Source organism: Pteropus medius, unplaced genomic scaffold (assembly GCF_902729225.1).
Source record: "Pteropus medius unplaced genomic scaffold, Ma_sr-lr_union100, whole genome shotgun sequence".
In the NCBI taxonomy this organism is placed as follows: domain Eukaryota; kingdom Metazoa; phylum Chordata; class Mammalia; order Chiroptera; family Pteropodidae; genus Pteropus; species Pteropus medius.
Genome location: NW_024342473.1, coordinates 2,309,865 through 2,329,444, shown reverse-complemented (window position 1 = coordinate 2,329,444; position 19,580 = coordinate 2,309,865). Strand labels below are relative to the sequence as shown.

Here is a 19,580-nt window from a genome sequence, read left to right as displayed (position 1 = left end):
GTGGTATCTTGTTATAGTAGCCTGGATGGACTAAGACACTCTCCAATCAAAAGATATAGAATGGTTGAATGGATTTAGAAAATAAGACCCAGCAATATGCCGTCTACAAGATTCACTTTAGATTTAAAGACATATATAGGCTGAAAGTGAAAGGATAGAAAAAGATATTCCATGCAAATAGTAACCAAAAAACAGTAGGGATGGCTATACTTATAGCAGGCAAAATAAACTTCAAGTCAAAAACTGTCTCTAGAGACGAAGAAGGTTATTATATAATGATAAAAGGGTCAATTAACAAGAAGGTAGAACACCTATAAATATATATGTGTCCAATATCAGAGCACCTAAATATATAAAGCAAATATCAATAAATCAAAAAAGAGAAATTAACAGCAATACAATAATAATATGGACTTTAAGATCCCATTTAAAATAATGGATAGAACACTTAGAAAATCAATAAAGAAACAAGTGACTTGAACAATACTACATATTGAAAGAACCTAACTGACATCAACAGAACTTTCTAACCAACAGCAGACAAATACGCATTTTTTCCAAGTGCACATGGAACATTTTCCTGGATAGATCACATGTTTGATAACAAAACAAGTCTTAACATTTTTTTTAAAAAATTGAAATCATGCCAAATATCTTTTCCAATCACAATAGAATGAAACTAGAAATCAATAACAGCAAGAAAATGGGATAATTCACAAATCTGTGAAAACTAAACAATATAGTCTTTAACAACCATTGAGTTAAAGAGGAAGTCAAGGGAATTTAAAAATTACCTTGAGACAAATGAAATGAAAACACAAGATACAAAAACCATAAAATGAGTTGAGTTTGAAAGCACCTCCAAACTCATTTTATGAGGCCAGCATCACCTTAAAAACAAAACCAGACAAAGATACCATAAGAAAAGAAAATTACAGGCCAATATCTTGATGAATATGGTGTAAAAATTCTCATTAAAATATTAGGAAATTGTAGCCAACTGAGTAATAGAGTATTAGACACTCTGACTAAGTAGGAGTGTCTAAGTGAATCACAAAGGTGATTCAGCATAAGAAAATCAATCAATGTCATATACCACATTAATATAACTGTGGGAAAAACCCACATGATCACCTCACAGATGCTTGTCACAGAAAATGCATTTGACAAAACCAATACCCCTACATGATAAAAATACTCAGAAAACTAGGAATGGAAGTAAATTTTCTCAACATAATTTCATCAACAAAGGGCATTTGTGAAAAATCTACTATGATACTCAAAGCTGAAAGACTAGAAACTTTCCCCTTCAAACCAGAAACATGACAAGGACGCCCACTTTCACTACTGCAATTCAACATTGTACCGGAAGCTCTAGTTGAGTAATGAAGCAAGAAAAAGAAACTAAAGACGTCCAAATTAGAAAAGAAGTAAAACTATCTCTATTTACAAATGACATGATTCTATATTTTAAAAATCCCAAAGAATCTGAAAAAAAAAAAACCCACAAAGAAAACCTATTATAGTTATTTAACAAATTCAGCAAAGTTGCAGGGTACAAGATCAACACACAAAAACCAGTTTCTATACATCAGCAAACATCAATCAAATGAAAATTCATGTTGTTTGTGACAAGTGAAATGTAGAAATGTATGAAAAAAAGTTAAAAATCAATAATTCTCCCATTCTCTTCCCACCATGAAGGAGCCAATGTTAAAATATGTCCTTTTTTAAAAAAAAATTTTAATTAATTTATTTTTTTGGTACATATACACACACACTTATGTGTGTGTGTATTTGTATGTGTGTATGTGTATAAAACTCAGCAACTCCTTGATTGAACAGTATATAGACTTTTTTCAGGTTGAAACATTCAGGTCTAATTGATTCTTTTTAAATATTGCATAATGCTTTATTGAACATCTAGATCCTACTTTATTTCATTATTCATTTGTTCCCACTTGTTTGTTCCTACAAATAATACCATAATAAAAGTCTTAGTCTTTAATCCTTATATTCTGGGTTCTAAGTTGGGATTGCTGTGCCAATTTAACGTGTTAGATATTTAAAAATAAATAATTACTTTTTTAACCTTTTGCAGCAGCTTACACTCTCAGCAGCAGGGAATGAGAATATCTTGTTCCCTGTATCATCCTCAGAAGGGAATATTTACAATTTTTCTTCTTGTTTTCCAACTTGATGAGTGAAAAAAGTATCTAATTATGTGTTAACCACAATCTTAATTATGGTCACTAAATGTGGTGTAGGCACAGTGGTTCCCTAAGCTCATTGATTATCGGTGTCTCCTGGGAGCATTTAGAAATGCTGATGCCTGTACTTCACCACAGACCTACTGAATCAGAATCTTTGGAGAGGGGCTCAGGAATCTTTTTGTGATTGTGTTGTATTTTCCCCAAGTCATTTTTACACAGCAAGCTAGACACATATCCACCAACAGGTAATTGGAAATCATGAATAGAGCCTATCTAGAGTTGAGAAAACCAAATATCAAAAACTGTGATTTATGAATTATTTGAGGAAACAATGTACCCAGATCTTCATTGTGGCTAGAAATGCAAAAATACAATTTACATACTTCTGGTCAAGATGGCAAAGTATATAAATGCTGTGCTTGCCTCCTCTCACAGCCATATCAAAATTACAACTAAACTACAGAACAAGCATCATTGAGAACTGCCTGATGTCTAGCTAAACAGAAGTCCTACAACTAAAGACGAATTGAAGAAACCACTTGGAGACTGGTAGGAGGGGCAGAGCTGTGGAACAGGCTAGTCCCATACTCACATGTGGTGGTTAAAAATTGGGAGGGATATATTGGCTGCAGAGGTCCTCCCTGAGGAGCAAGGGGTCCCAGCCCCACATCAGGCTTCCAAGCCCGGGGTTCCAGTGCTGGGAAGAGAAGTCCCCATAACTTCTGGCTGTAAAAACCAGCAGAAATTGTGGCTGAGTGAGAGGATGGGCTGTAGGAGTCTCAACAGTTCCTCTTAAAGGGCCCAGGCATAGACTTACTTGCTGACGGACTCACTCATTCTGAGCTCTAGTGCTGGGGCAGCAGCTAGAAAAGTGCTAGAAGCATATGTGGAGGAACTGAAGTATTTGACTTTAGGTGATGACTGGAGGGGCAGGTTTTCCCTGACAGAAGTGCAGGCAGCTGCCATTTTCCTTTTTTAAGCCCTCTCCTCATTCAGCCTGCACGTGCAATGGGCACCATATCTGAGTCTCCATCAACCTAGCTAATACCCTTAGCTCTGCCCTAGTGATTGTCTGAGACCCCACCCCACCTAACTAGCAAGCCCACCCAAACTGCTTCCAATGCTTTTCCATACAAATGACCTATCTTGGCTCATGCTGTGGACTTTTCTAAAATCTCTCAAAGGTTCACAAATTCCAAACAAGAAGCATCTGGCCCCATACCACTTGCTAGACCCAAGCCTAGCACTAGCAGCAGTTGGCCGCGGTTCTCAGCCTCTCCCAGGCACCTCCAAGCCTAGCACCAGTGGAATCTATCTGCAGATCACTTTGTAGCTCACACCACTTGGCCCTGGGCACAGGCAGCAGCTGATCTTGGCCTGTACAGAGCCCCTCCCAAGAGACCCCAGAACCAACACACCCAGTGGCCAGCTTCAGAACACAACAAAGCGCCATCCGACCACCTCCATAAACAACAAACCCAAGCGGCAGATTTGGCAGGCACCAGAGTCCCACTAAAACAAATCCTGCTCCATAATGTCAGCCCCTGCACAACAGCTCCTCCACTATAGTCATGACCAGTCCTCAGAACCAATCAGCTTGAGGGTTAGTCTCTCGCATTGATGAGCCAACAGCAGCCAAGGCTTAACAACAAGTGGATATAGACAACCCATACAAGGGACATACCTGGAGCACCTGGTTCAGGCATCCAAGGAGACTGGGCCCCTGAGCCCCACAGGACACCTACTACATAAGGCCACTCTACTAAGACTGGGAGACTTAGGAGCCCTACCTAATACATAGAAACAAACACAGGGAGGCAGCCAAAATAAGGAGACAAAAAAACATGTCTCAAATGAAAGAGAACAAAGCTCCAGAGAAAGAACTAAACAAATTGGAGACAAGCAATCTACCAGATGCAGAGTTCAAAACACTGGTTATAAGGATGTTCAATAATCTCAGTGAGAACTTCAACAAAGAAATAGGAAATATAAAAGTGAAGATAGAAAACATAAAAAGAACCAATCAGAAATGAAGAATACAATAATTTAAATGAAGAACACATTAGAGGGAATCAACAGCAGGTTAGATGAAGCAGAGGATTGAATCAGTGATTTGGAAGATAAGGTAGCAGAAAACATTCGACCAGAACAGAAAAAGAAAAAATAATTCAAAAATATGAGGATAGTCCAAGGGGCATCTGGGACAACACCAAGCATACCAGAAAGAGAAGAGAGAGAGCAAGAGAAAAGAGAAGGGATTAAGAAGTACAAATTGGTAGTTACAAAGCAGTCATTGGGATGTAAAGTATAGCATAAAGAATATAGTCAATAATGTTGTAACAACTGTGTATGGTGTCAGATGGGTAATAAATTTATCAGAGTGGTTGCTTCTTAAGTTATATAAATGTCTAATCACTATGTTGTACACCTGAAATTAATATAATATTACATGTCAACTGTAACTGAAAAATAAAACAATTATTTAAAAATTACAGTTCGTATGCAACATTTTAATTGCATGAATGAATGGTTTAAAACAAGAGATACCTATGTGTTTCTTTCTCTGCTTTGGAGATGAAGTTCAAGATACAGGAGGTGACTGTGGATATTTTAGAATTCACAATTTTCTGGCCAACTGTGAATCCCTTTTTAAAGGGCACAAATAGTGAATATCTGATCTTTCTAAACATGAAATAAAATCAAAGGAGTGGTAGCCCATTGTTGCTGGACTGTGTCCCATGAAACCTCCTGACTTGAAGAACAGAGGAAAAAACTCTGCTAATTCAGTTTTTATCAGGATAGCTCTGGGTAGAAGAAGAGATTTTTAAAGACAATGACCTCTGAGGAAAGGCCAGCTCTGCTCTTTGAGAGATGCTTTGGCAGACTTGAGTAGCAAGGTAGAAGGCAGGCAACACTCCCTGCTTTTGACCAGAAGGTGGCCACCTTATTGTCACATACAATGAGCAGCCACAGGGTGGCAAGGTTCCCTAATTTTCCTCAAAGCCCAAAGTGCTTTAAAAGTGGGAGAGAATAAATGACTTCAAATTCTCTATTTAGATAAAGCAAAAGTGAAGGGGAATGGTTTATATCTGGACCAAAAGTAACCAGACTGCAGACAGAAAATAATCAGGGTCTCGCATCAAATATGTGTCCTGATTGAGTTTTTATGAGCTCCACCACAAAGGCCAGGTGTAAGGAAGGGTCAAGGATAACATCAGCAGTTATGTTGTAGCCTCTCAGACAATAGCACTCACTTTGCAGACTACGTTGTAAGGAAATGCTTAATATACGTAAAGTGCTGAGAACACTCCCTGGCAAGTTCCAAGCGCTTAACAAGCTTCTCTTTAAAAAACAAAAAGTTAAAATTAGGAAATCCTTTGGTTTTACAACCTAATTTAAATTGCTTTTATGCTGACTTCCATTTCCAGTTCCTGTTTATTCTTAAAATCCCCTATAAAGTCATATCTATGTCAAAACTGAAAATGACTAGGGAAATTGATATATAAGTAGAAACCAAGGTTTGAGACTTCCTGTTTTGAGAAAAATCAATGTGCAAAACTCCCAAGTTTATAAAAGAGTTAAATTGAAGAGATTACAAAAGAGTCTTTGTTTTAAAAAGTGATTCATCACAGGCTTCCCTAAAAAGTTAAGTTTCCTTTCTGCCTTAAGAATTTGATTCAACTTAAAATCAGTTTTCTCCTGGCTGTTCTATGAAGTGAGATGAAGGTACCTCGGTATCTTGGGAATAAATTATAGAGTTGATTTGGCCTCTGCATGATTTGCTTCCTCTTTTTGGAGCTTTCCCCCTTCCCTACAAGCTCCCTTTGCTATTTGCCTGCAGTCCACCCTTTTTTTTTTTTTGTCTCCTAGTACCCTCCAAGAGGGGTACAGTCAATGGATGAAAATTGGGAGGAAATACAGAAATACAGAAATGAGCTTCCCAGAAGCTCGTCACAGGCCAGAAAGTGAGGAGTGACCTGGATTTGGTGTTGTCTGTACTTGGGCGGCCTTCTGGTTAGGGACACCTTTCACTATAGGGAGATAATAACAATGTGGAAAGTGGGGAGGAACCATTTATTGAACACTTTATTCTTGGTGCTCTTATTTGCATGTTCACTTAATCCCCACAAAAAGCTTATGACATAAGGACGGGAATAACCACCATTAACATGCGGAAACTGAGGTCACAGAGCTAGCAGGTGAAAGGGCCAGCTCCTGACCTTAGGTTCGTCTGATTCCACAGCTCGAGTGTCGAAACACTACTGGGATGGAATATGTCAGAACAGAAATAAGAGGTTAGGTGAAGATGAGCATTTCGATGTCATTCTGGGGGTGGGGGAACAACAGTATTATCGTAAGCTCTGCTAGCCCAACTACAAATAGAACATACTTCTGTGACGCTTGTCCTCCTAGTCAAAAACAGTCCTTTAATATTATCTATTAGAAAATAGGCAGTTAGTGCAATGTACAAGCATATACATTGACATCAGATAGATCTGCGTTAGAAATCTGTTTCATCATTTATAATTAGAGTGATTTGGGGGAAAATACGGCATCTCTGAGCCTTGGTGTTCGCATGTATAAAATAGGGATGATAATTAAGTACTTAGAGTTTTTATAAGGATTTAAATGAGTTAACATGTGTTACCCGAATTTATATCAGTGGCTCTGTGGGCCAGTCTCAGCCTCCACGTCACATTCAAATGAATGCAATTCAATATCCAAAAGTAAACAAAAGTGATTCTAATCTTTATACTCATCTCTCAGAATACTATGTGGAAACTAAATCAAAACCCATGGCAACATCGCTTAAAATCTTTTTCCTTTGCTATTTTGCTCATCCCATAGCTCTCCCAAAGCATCGCTCCCATTCCCACCAAAAACTTTCCCCGGAAACCTGCGCTTATTTTCTTTTGTGTACTCCCCTTTCCTCCCATCTCTGGTCTTTTTTCTCTCTCTAGAGAGAAATTTAACATTTTTACTGCATACCCATTTCCAATTCTATCTCTTTCTGCCCTTTGCCCTGATTCTGTATCATAAAAACCAGCAAAGGGGTGGGGAAAGAGTGACGCCTAATGGCCCAAAACAGAATTTTCTTAAAAGCATCATTTAAAAATAGTTGTCATACATATGACAGCTTCTTGCATATTACCTGATATAAGAGCAAGCATGCACATAATTATAAGTTTTCGTTCCTCTTATATTACTGATTTGAAATTTTGGATACTCTTCTCTCAGCAAGTTGCCTACAGAAACATTTGTTTCCCTTAAAATTCTGTTAGGAGCTATTTTTTATAAAACTTTATTCCTTCATGACAACGGTAATGCAGTGAAAACAAATGTCTAGACCTGAAAGTAAACAGAGGGACTCCTGAGCAAGTCACCAGTTTGTCCTCGACCTAGAGGCATATTGGGCAAGCAGTGCTTGGTCATGTAGTACTGCCCATCTTATTGCAAGATGTTTAGCATTCTCAGCCTGCGGGCACTGAGTACCTGTGTTTATTGCTTACTCAAATGACTTCAAAAAGAGTGAGCTTTTGTCCATCGTGGTCCTCTTGTCTTAGTGAATAATCTAAGGATGTTTTTCTAAACAAAAGCTGTTACTCTTTGAGAGTTTCTTATTTGAGAGACTGCTTTAAATAACAGTAAAGGTCATGGTTTTTGTTGACAATTTAAAATATCTTGGAAGTGATGGCGAGTGTCTGAGTGCATTTTTGTCGTTATGACAAAATACCACAGACTGGGTCGTTTATAAACAACAGATATTTTTATATAACTTAGTTGTAAAGGTTGAGAAGTCTGAGATCAAGGAGCCAGCATGGTTACGTTCTTGTGAGGGTCCGCTTTCTGGTTCATCCAGTGCCTTCTCTCTTTGGCCTCACAAGGTAGAAGGGACAAGGGATCTTTCTTGGGCCTTTTTTTTTATAAGGCACTTAGCCTATTCATGAGAGCTCTGCCCTCATGACTTAAGCTCCTCCTAAAGGCCCCACCTCCTAATATCATCATCTTTGGAAGTTAGGATTTCAATATATGGGGGGGAATGGGGGAGACACAGATATTCATACCATAGCAGCTACATATAAGAACCTTAGTGAAAATCCCTAACATATGAAACTTATTTTCCTCACAAATCACATAATTAGATCCTGCAGCTTTAAACTTATTAACTTTATCATTAACTAAATATTTAAGATTCAGAGAATTGGGGTTTGTTTATTTGCATCTTCTCTCATTGTGCTTTGTTTCTTTTTTGTCACAGATTTTTCTATCTCATTAGTCATTTTAAAGAACAAGATTTTGATTCTATTAATCATTCTAATAGTTTTTGTTTTAATTGTTATTTCATTATCTTTTCCCTAATCTATATATCTTTGTTCCTTTGCTTTTTTTAATGACTTTTTCCATCCTCTTGAATCCAATAGCTTATTTGTTTTCAGTATTCATTTTTAGGGAGATAAATTTAATTATCTAGTTTTTCTCTCAGTATTATTTTAACTGTTTATCATATAACAATTTCTTTATTAATGAGTCCTAAATTTTATATAACTTACCTTATGATTTACTCTTAAAACTCAGGGTTATACCAGAGATTATTTAATTATGACATATATGAAAATTTTAAGTGATTCTTTTTCTATTGACTTGTAAATTAATTGCATTGTGTGAAAAAATATTTCCTATGATTTTGATTCTTTCAAATGTATGGATGCCTCTTATGTAGGAAGGTATAGAATTAAATTTTGTGAATGCTCAAAAACTTAAAAAATATGAATACAAATTTCGCCTCAGTTTTTAGAAGGTATGTGTATCCATTATACTTTCTTGATCCTTTAATCAGTCTATAACAACCTTTAATCAGTCTATAACAATCTTGTTTGTGGTTGATGCCTCAGATTTTTTTGTTTTCCTGTTATATTTTCAATCCTTATTTTCAGCTTTTCTTTATATACTTATTTTTAATATATTTCTTCTAGATTGTATATTACTGAACTTGTTTTGCTATCAGCCTGAGAATCTCTGCTTATAATTAGAGAGTTATAACCATTTACATATATCATAACCACTGTAATATTGGGACTTATTTATGTATATTTAATTCTTGATTTCCTTCAAGCATGCTTTGTTTTGTTCTTTGTGTTTTATTCTAACTTGAATTGGACAGTTAAAATTCATTTATAATAGTTTAGAGCTCTAACTTATAAGACAAATAATTATATTTATTTCTCAAGCTAAGTTTAAATGTTATTAATCTCTAAATCTTACCCACCCATTCCTCAGTAACTTAAGAATTTTAACAAGCGTTTCTCATTTTCCATTACGCCATCTCCATACTGATGTTGATACCATCTGGAGTTTCAGTATCAGATTAAACTTTAATTTCGTTGTTGGGCATTACTTATTTAGACTTTTAAAAATTCTTTAAATTTATTTTTTAATCGTAGTTGACATACAATATTATATTAGTGTTAGGTGTACAACATAGTGATTAGATATTTATATTAGATCTTAATAAACTTTAATAAATTATTTATTCCTGCCAGCCTGAGCAATGGATTTCTCCAGCCAAATTCCTGCCCTGATCTTACACCGCTGTCTTGGGCCTGCACTGCTGATTTCTTGCCCTATAGTAGTGGAGGAAAGAAAATGGCCCTATGAGAGAGCTCTCTCCCAATTTGTCCCCCACCTGTTATCCCTGGCCCTCTCCTACTCCAGACCACATTCTCTGATGCTTTCCTCCCATCTCAGATACAACAGCCTTCTATCACATTCTGATGTTTTTCACATTCTGATGTTGATTTCTGAACACTTCTGATATCCATCGATCTCTCCAAAATGCCCACGACACAGCCAGTGTTGACATAGGAATCGAATCAGAAAGGAGGGTCCAATGGCTTGTGCTAGTTGCCATCTTATCTAAACTAGAAATTTTAAATGTTTTATGATCTTTACAGTGTTGTTAGTATAGGCACAAGAGATAATATATGTGAAAGTTCTTTAAAACTATGTTACATAAATGTTCACTATGTATTATTATGAGGCAGTTTTTCCTCTAGAGTTTTGAATAGACTTGAAAGAACTTGGAGAGAAGAAAAAAGGCAACCAGCTCATTATGGCAATTTTGCACTATTTTCAGCTGGCAGACTTTGAGGTGAGTGGTATATTCATTACTGGAATATTAGAAAAAAGCATTTTCACTTCCTTCCTTATTTAAAATTCTGATTTGAATTTTTCAAACACAATGGACAAAAGAATATGATGTTGATTGATTTAAGTGATTGATTTGAAGGGATGGGGACTAGTGGAAGGATGAAAAGTTAACGTGAGTTCATTTTTCTCTCACATGTTGCACTGACAAGAAACTTAAAAGAAAAAATTAGTATGATATTACTTGTACTTAAAGATGAATAATGACTTCATTAGTCCTCGCTCTCATTATTATGCTGATCCATTATAGAAGAGATTTTTCTTAAAGCTAAAAATACAGGGCAAGAGCGATGATACATTTATTTCTTCTTGGTAATAATGAATTATTCTATTTAACTTTAAAAGTATATGATTGTATTTGTTTCATTCTGCAGAATGTTTTGCTAAATAAACAAGAAAAAATATTATATTCTCTTTAAGATTTCATGAATGACCACTAAGAGAAATGTAGGCACTTTATCATTCCTTGGGGTATTATTATACAGCATAGTGATTTTCTGTATTCTTTATACTAATGAGATTATTTTTATTATTCTTTGTGAAAATACAATATAAAATCATAATTACCACATTTTTGGGACTAGAAAATGTGTCCAAATAAAAGGAATAAAAACAAAAATTTGACACACAGCAACATAAAAGAGGCTTTTAATGAACTTAAAATATTTTCTGCTGGTGAAGATGGGATATTAAGAGCAAAATTCCTTTACCTAAAACTGGTTCTCATGTTTTACTTTGATAATTAAGGGATGCTGAATTAAATAATAACAAATTGCCTGAAAATTTGAGTGAAACAATGGCAAAAACTCAAATTATCTCATAGTAATTTTTCTAAATGTATTGAGACCTAATTATTTTAGTATAATCTTTGCTGCAATATTTTAAGTGATTAATTTTACAGCCTGTGATCTAAAGTATGTACATACTGTTGAATTGTACACCTGAAACTTACTAGATTTCGTTAACCAATGTTGCCATAATGAACGAATGAACGAACGAATGAATGAATAAAAATTCTAAGTTATCCTAGATGTATGAAACATTTTGGGTTACTCATTAGATTTGTCAATATTTTAAAATAAGCCTGTCTACGGGCATGCTACCCTGAACAAGTCCAATCCTGTCTGATCTCAGAAGCTAAACAGGGTCAGGCCTGGTTAGTACTTGGATGGGAGACCACCTAGAAAGACCAGGTGCTGTAGGCATAAAATGTTAAAAAATGAGAGATTGTAAGCTGACAAGGTCCTTGCAATCTGTGAGGTCAACCAAGGATTGCCTCACCTGAAAAATAAAAAATATATATAAATATATTTTAAGATAAGTCTGCTCCCATACAGTCTTCATAGATTCCAGAGTATCATTTACCAATGCCAGTATATATACAATCTCAGAGAGAGATCAGTGCAGTAAAGACATCATGCTGTTCCTTCTTAACTTGTTAGATAAGTAAAGACACCCAGATGCAATCTGCCAAAGGCAACTTATTAGTGAGTCTTCCAGTTGGTAAGGTTTCAGCAGCATTTAACAGAAGATCAACTCATTTTGGCACTAGCAACATAAAAAACCTGAGGTAGGGTGATTCCAGACTTGGTTAAGAAGCGGCTTATTGCGATCACTGAGGATCCAGGTTCTCTTCATTCTTCTGCTGCGCTTTGCTGGTAATGTTGACTTGTGACCTTGAGCTTTCAGGATAGCTGCAACAGCTTCAAGTATTTCGCAACACTGAAGCCTCCTTTATATACCTTTTTCAGACTGAGAAAAACTTTCAAACTCACTGTTCAGAATCATAGACCTGTCCATTCCTAAATCATTCACTGGCAAGGAAAATGGAATTTTTATAATTAGCTTAGATTAATTAAGATTATTCTAGGGCTGGGGAAAGATCCAGACTTTTCTTAAGTATTCAGTCTCCTCATAGCTGAACAAAATCAAGATTCTGATCACAGAAAGATGAGTGGATGGAATGGCTGCAGGGTGGGTGGTCATCAGTGTCTGCTATGTTGAGTCAGAGAAAGAGCCTAAAGGGAATTAGCTCCCAAAGCAGGGCTAGTGCTTTCAGGGTATTTGCCTTGTGGTAGGAAAATAACTGTTAAAGAAACTGAGGAATACTATTCCTTTTCCCCTGATTCAGTATGGCAATCTTAATCCCTTTTCAGGGAAAAATAAAATATTGTGATTATGTTTCTTAAAAAAGACAAGAAATTCCCTACATGGATGAGCCATTTGTAACTAAAAGAAATTTGGAAGAAAACATAATTGAATCAATTAGGACACTTGTAGCTCAATTTACAGAAACCCCATCTGTGACAGATTTACACAATAGGAAAATTCATATTTTATCACAGGAAGTCCAGAAGAAGTAGGTCAGGCTCCATGGTTGGTTGATTTGGTTCTTTCCATCTCTTGGCCTTGCCTTCCTCGGTTTTGTCTTCACCCTCAGGTTGGTTGCTGTAGTGGTTCCAGGTGTCACAGCTCATCAAGGCAAGGTCCAAAAGGGGCAGAACAACAGTTGCCCCTATTAGGACTTTCCCCAGATGCTCTTCAGCATGCTTCCTTCCTAGCTTCACTGGCCAGAGTTAGGTTATATGTCCATCCTGAGTCTGTCACTGCTTGGAGGATTGGCTTAAAAAACATCTAGGGTGTGAGAATTCAGACTGCAAGATTGTTTCATTGTGATCTAGATAATCGCTATTCCCTACCTCTATCATTTTAATTAATCTAGATCAGAGGTCAGTAAACTAATCTGGCTCACCACATGTTTTTGTAAATAAAGTTTTATTGGAACACAGTTCCTTCCATTTCTTTATATAACATTAAAGGCTACTTTCATGCTACAATGACAGATTTGAGTAATTGTGACAGACAATATCACCTGCAAAGCCTAAAATATTTTCCGATTCTTTAAAAAAAAAGTTTGTCCAGTCTGATCTGCAATACTGTAGTACTTTCTTGTATTTGCTTTAAACTACCTTCTGAAAATGGCAACTTTAAATTTTATTATTCTAGGGAGGAATATGTCAAGGTTAATTTTATGTGTCAACTTGACTGGCCTCAGAGTGCCTAGATTAGACTTTATTTCTGAGTGTGATTGTGTGGATGTTTCCAGATGAGATTCGTATTTGCATTTGTGGACTCAGTAAAGTAGATTGCCCTCCCCATCGTGGATGGGTATCAACCAATCCACTGTGAGTCTGAACAGAACAAAAGGCAGTGTAGAGAGGAATTCACTCCTTTTTCCTGCCTTACTGTTGAACTAGAATGTCTCATCTCATCTTCTCCTTTCCTTGGACTGGGATTTAAAACATTGACTTCTCTGTCAGATATGTACATATTTTCTTGTTGGTTCTCTGGAGAACCCTATTACAGAGCGAAACCTATGATATTGTATTCATACTATATGATTAGATATATTTAACCTATTTCTCGTGTGATTTTTCCAAAGCTGAAGAAACCTAATCTATATGAGATACTTGTATAAAGTCAAGTCATTGATTTTCCCAACAGATTCATTGTGTCTGTACAGTGTTCCAGCCGGTGGTGTGCTGGACAGTTTGTGCCAACTTATAAGAACTTATTGCTAGAATCACTTTCAAACTCTGTCTCAGTGACCTTGGTGCTGTGAAATTGACTATAGTGGGAGATGCTACACCACAGAAATTGGCAAACATTACAAATCGAAGTTGTTGGGTTTTTTCTTTTTCCTGAAGATCTCAATGTCAAACATTTACTAATCCACCATGGCTCTAGCAATTATTAGTACATTTATATACCTATTTCTATTACATAACCACATAACAGAGAATGTCTATGTCTGATCAGGGCATTCCAAAAAAGCCCGGAATAACAGGCCAGCCATTGTGGGCCTAAGATCAATGGGGGACCATTTGAAGGGTTTCAAGCAAGGGAGTGTCAGGATTAGATTTGCATTTTCAAAAGATCACTGGCTGCAGATGACACATGGATTGTGGAATGGGAAGAATAAACAGGAGACCAGTCCTTTGGTTGTTGCAGCAGTTCTGATGGGGGATTATGGAAGCTTGGATGAGGGCATTAGCAGAGGAAATGTTAAAAAGTGAGTAGAACTACATCTGAAATGACTGGGTTTCCCATGAAACACTTAAACTGCCTTCAAGGAGTTTATAATGTAATTGAAGAGGCAACTCATAGGTATAAAATCACAGAAACAGTGTATAATTAGAATGTAAACTGAAAAGTTCAAACTCTGAGGGACATAGGAATCAAGAGCAAGAAATGGGTCAGAACTCAGAGGGTAAGGCTTTGGAGAGAGAGGCCAGAGACAAGAGGCTGCAAGAGTCAGGACAATGAGGGGAGGGGCCTAACAGCAGAGATAGCACACTAGGGGGAAGAACAAATCTTGTCGTATATGCAAGGTAATGCCAAATTGTGAGAACTCAAGAAGACCAGAGTTTAAAGACTTGATGCAAGAGTAAAGAATGAGCCATTAAAATTGTTTTGCATGGGAAGGATACAAGATGAAAGCAAGCTTTAAAGAAGTTTACTTTTACCAAACTCTTATGATTAATCAAACTGAGAACTTGCTGCCTGCATGGTTGTCGAGTGGGTTCTGGATTTAGATGGTAGCAATCAGTAACGGAGATAAGGGACTGATATTAGGAACATCCAACAAGTTGGAGATGATGAATTTCCTTTAGACCTACAATGAACTTGAAATGATGATGAGTTCTCCAATATTATTAAATGTTCAGTAGTCAATTCAGACCGAATGGTTTTATTTATATTTCTCTGCATTGTTCACAATAGTCATTCCTCATTAGTGTTCCTCCAAAAATTGTTCAAGATTTGTACAAAAGAAAAATTCTGCTTTCTAAAGAACTTGGATAGACTTCACAGAATGAAAAATTTATCTTAACCTCATATTAAATAATATTTTGACATAATGAAATCAAATTGGCCCAGTCGGATTTGTTTGTATCATTTACCAGTTTTAATAAGTAATTACTAATTTTTAAAAAATCTGAACTGTAAGTAGAATTCTATTTTAATGAGCTTGGTGAAATCAAAAATAATTTATAGTATTACCTGCCACTAAAATTAATATATATTGCAATCTATAGCAAAACAGCTTCAGGATGTATTGTTCATTTTCATGGAGAAATTCATAAACTTATATCTCATTTACAAATCTTCCCCAGTTTATTAATGCCCCTTCCTTTATTGTACCTTTTATCAGAATGAAAGAGCTCTTTATTCCTCCATCCTTCTACTCTCAACTTTATTGAAATAAACTACTAACAAAATACCAATATAATGTTTTGTAGAAAATCTCAAATTTCAATGATCCAAACACACTACAAGTGGCAAACACAGACACACACACAAAAAACAAACAATGTCTTTGCTACAGAAATTAGTTTCAGAGAGAACAACTGTTGAAGGCATATGCTAAGTGAGATTTTTAATTTAATGGAATTTGTTGTAACTATATCAGTAAAGCACAATTGCTGTGCACCATCTGTTGAAGCTTTGAAACTGCCTTGCTTATGTAGAACCGGATGTAATGATCATATCCATTAAAATGGAATACTACTTTTTACTAACTTTTCTTCTTTCCACTTATTTTCCAATGCTTTTAGAATCATTAGAAGATGAATTGGCAAGAAAAAAACCACAATCTCAAGAGCCAAAGGGATAACCCAACAACAACAAAAACCAAACAACCTAATTTAAAAAATGGGGAAAGGGCTTGAATAGACATTTCTCCAAAGACAATATACAAATAGGCAATAAGCACATGAAAAAAACGTTCAACATCACTAATCTTTAGGGAAATGCAAATCAAAACCACAATGATGTACCACTTCACACCCATTAGGATGGCTATTACAAAACAGAAAAACAAACAAACAAAAAAGAGAGTGTTGGCAAGAATGTGGAGAAATTGGAAACCTTATGCACTGCTAGTGGGAATGTAAAATAGTGCAAATGCTATGAAAAACCATATGGCAATTCCTCAAAAATTAAAAATAGATTTACTATATGACCCAGCAATTTTACTTCTGGGTATATACCTAGAAGAACTGAAAGCAGGGTCTCCAACAGACATTTGTATATTGATGTCCATAGCTGCATCATTCACAATAGCCAAAAAGGTTGAAGTAACTCACATATCAATTGATGGATGAATAAATAAGCAAAATGTGGTATATACATACAATGGAATATTATTTGGCCTTAAAAAGAAGGAAATTCTGGTACATGCTAAAACACCTATGAACCTTGAGAATATTATGCTAAAGGAAATAAAGTTTCCATAACTCCCTCAGAACTTTTGTACCTTGCTGTTCCTTTTGCCTGGAAAGCCATCCATCTCCCTTACCCACCCAATCTATATCCATGTATCTTTCAAGGCTTTACTCAAAAGTCACCTTCTCTGGCTACTCTATATAATTCCATTTTTCTTCAGATTTTTCATAACCTACTTCCTGCTTTATTTTTCTCCTTAGCACTTACCACTATCTAATGTACTATATATTTTAGTTACTTATCTTTTTTACCACTGCTGAATGTAAATGCCAAGAAGACAAGAATTTTTGTGTCTTTTATTCACTTCTGTATCTCTGGTACCTAAAATAGTGCCTGGCACATAATAGACATTCAATAAATATTTGTAGACAATTTAATAAATCTTAAAAGCTTTAGGATAAAAATAAATAAATAATATATAAGTGACCAGGAAATTCCATGGAGAAATTCTTTTAAAGTTCTAAGAGTAAATAATATCTAAACCAGAATTCCATACACTCTCAATAAATTATTATGGTAGAATAAAGAAGTTTAGACATGAAATGTCCTTGAAAATTTGCCTCTTATATACCTATTCTCAGAAGATTACAGGAGAATGTACTCCTTTCAAACAGAAAGCAAGTTAAGAAAGAGGAAGACCCAGGATAATAACAAGAACCAGGACAATGACCTGTGCAGCAGGCCCAGACAGCAATAATCCAGATCAGAGCAGGAGAGTGGAGGTCTCCAGAAGCATATGAAATTCAGAAGATAACCTATTGTGTTAATATAACCTATTGTTTTATAGACTATACTGAGAGGAGGATTAGTGGTAGTTACATAGAAACTAGGCAAATCATCCAATGAGGTGGTTATAACACAAAGGGAAAGAAGAATACCTTATGATTTCACTTATATGCGAAATCTAAGGAACAAAAAGAACAAACTAATCAAAAACAGACCCACAAATATAAAAGACAATCTGGTTACAGCCAATGGGGTGAAGGGTTAAGGAAGTACAAACTAGTAGTTAATAGATGATCACGGGGATGGGGAGCACGGCATAGGAAATACAGTCAGCAGTAATGTAATAGCTATGTGTAGAGCCAGAGGAAAGATATAGTAATCAGGGGGATCGTTTCATAAACTGTATAAATGTCTAACCAATATACTGTATACTTGAAACTAATAAAATAAAATTTTTAAAAAAATGGGGAAAGAAAAAGTGGTTCATGAAAAGAGATAATCACAGTATACTACATGGTTTGGATTTAGTAATATCTACATCAGCATTAAATGTGAGTGCTTGAAGATAGATCTAATCCAAAATTACAGTATGATTGTATTTGGAAGATGCAAAATTCTGTGTGTGTGCATATGTGTGTCCCTGCATAAAGATTATGCATAGATTAAGAGTAAAAAGAGCTAAATACTCTTCTTTTATAACAGTATGTTAATTGATAACACATAAACCAGTATGAACATGTTTTAATAATCCTTGTCTAACTATTTAAAATTATAAACATTATAACTTTGATAAATTTTAATGCTTAAACTTTGATATTACTTAGGTTTGAAATGACTAAGTTCAAAGTAATAATGCTTAACCTCAGATGTTAAACTAGTTGTATAAGTACCAATGGAAAATACGGAGAGTTCCACTGGATATCTACAGGAAATACTAGAAGAAATGGATATCAGGGAAATAATGTTTGAGTTTTTAAGAAATATGTTCGTTCTACAATTAGAAAAGCATAAAGATTTTTAAATGATTTTCTAAAGTGTATAATTATTTAATTATTCAGAGTGATTGCTTATGATAATATGGGTCTCATTTGCTAACTAAAAAATGTTTTTTTATGTGCCTGAATGCTACGATTAATTTTTTTCTAGGAATATAATTTTTCTTTTCCTCTCTTGATGTACTTGATATTAAATCTGGAATCTTACAGCCTGCTCATCTGGAAAGAATGATATATATTTCTTACTTTGAAGTATGTGCACAATGTTATTTAAATGAGGTTACATGATGTGGCAGAAAGTGTATAAATGATGAAGCCAAATATATTAGTACATTATGTACAAAGCTTGAATGGAACATTAAAATAAATGATTTGATTTTTATTAAAGACACAATGTAGCACTTAAATTGTCTTATGAGCCTTCTTATGTGTCCTAAGTTTATATATGTGATTTTAAATGCAAAATAAATTTAATCAAATTGAGAAATATTTAAGTGCTCTACTACATGCAAGACACCAAATTAGGTTTCATTTAAAGAAAAACAATATTTTTGCTCTCAAATTACTTAGTCTGGGAAGGAAATATGATAGAGATTATAAATTGTTTACCCAAATCTAGAACTTTGGGAGTGATAATTTGCCCTGCTATAAAAATGTATTTCCCAGCCTTCCTTGATGATGGAATTGGCCAATGTGATATAAGTGAGAGTTGTGAGTTGAGTTTCTAAAAAATCTCTTTTCATTTCCTCTTTTGCTTCTTCTTGCCTAGAATTTATTTGCATAACTGGAGCTCCAGCAGCAATCGTGGACCGTGAAATGACCTTGATATTGGAAACCACTCACAAAATATGATAGAGCAGAAAGGCAGAAGGAACATGATTCCTGATATCATACCAGCCCTGTGCATCTTATATTCTGATTTCTTCGATAATAAAAATAAATCTGTGAATTTTTATTTTGTTTTAGATTCTTTGATTTTCTGATGTATCTACTTCTAGTCAAAAAATTTCTAATACAAGAACTATGATATAATCAAATTAAAAGTTCAAGAATAATATAAAAATACAATTACAGTTTAACAAAAAAGAAAAAATGGCACATGGCAGTATACTATTCTCTGAAAGACAAAATAAAGCACAGCAAGGCAGCATATAGT

General features: G+C 35.3%; 1 long non-coding RNA gene and 1 pseudogene across 1 annotated transcript; both read left to right on the top strand.

Moving 5' to 3' along the window:
* Positions 1-8,648: 8,648 nt before the first annotated feature.
* LOC120604391 (uncharacterized) lies at positions 8,649-19,379 on the top strand. The gene is made up of 2 exons (XR_005653322.1): positions 8,649-10,362; positions 19,194-19,379. It is a non-coding gene; the product is annotated as an uncharacterized LOC120604391 (long non-coding RNA).
* On the top strand, positions 11,505-11,623 carry LOC120604701 (uncharacterized; annotated as a pseudogene).
* Positions 19,380-19,580: the final 201 nt, after the last annotated feature.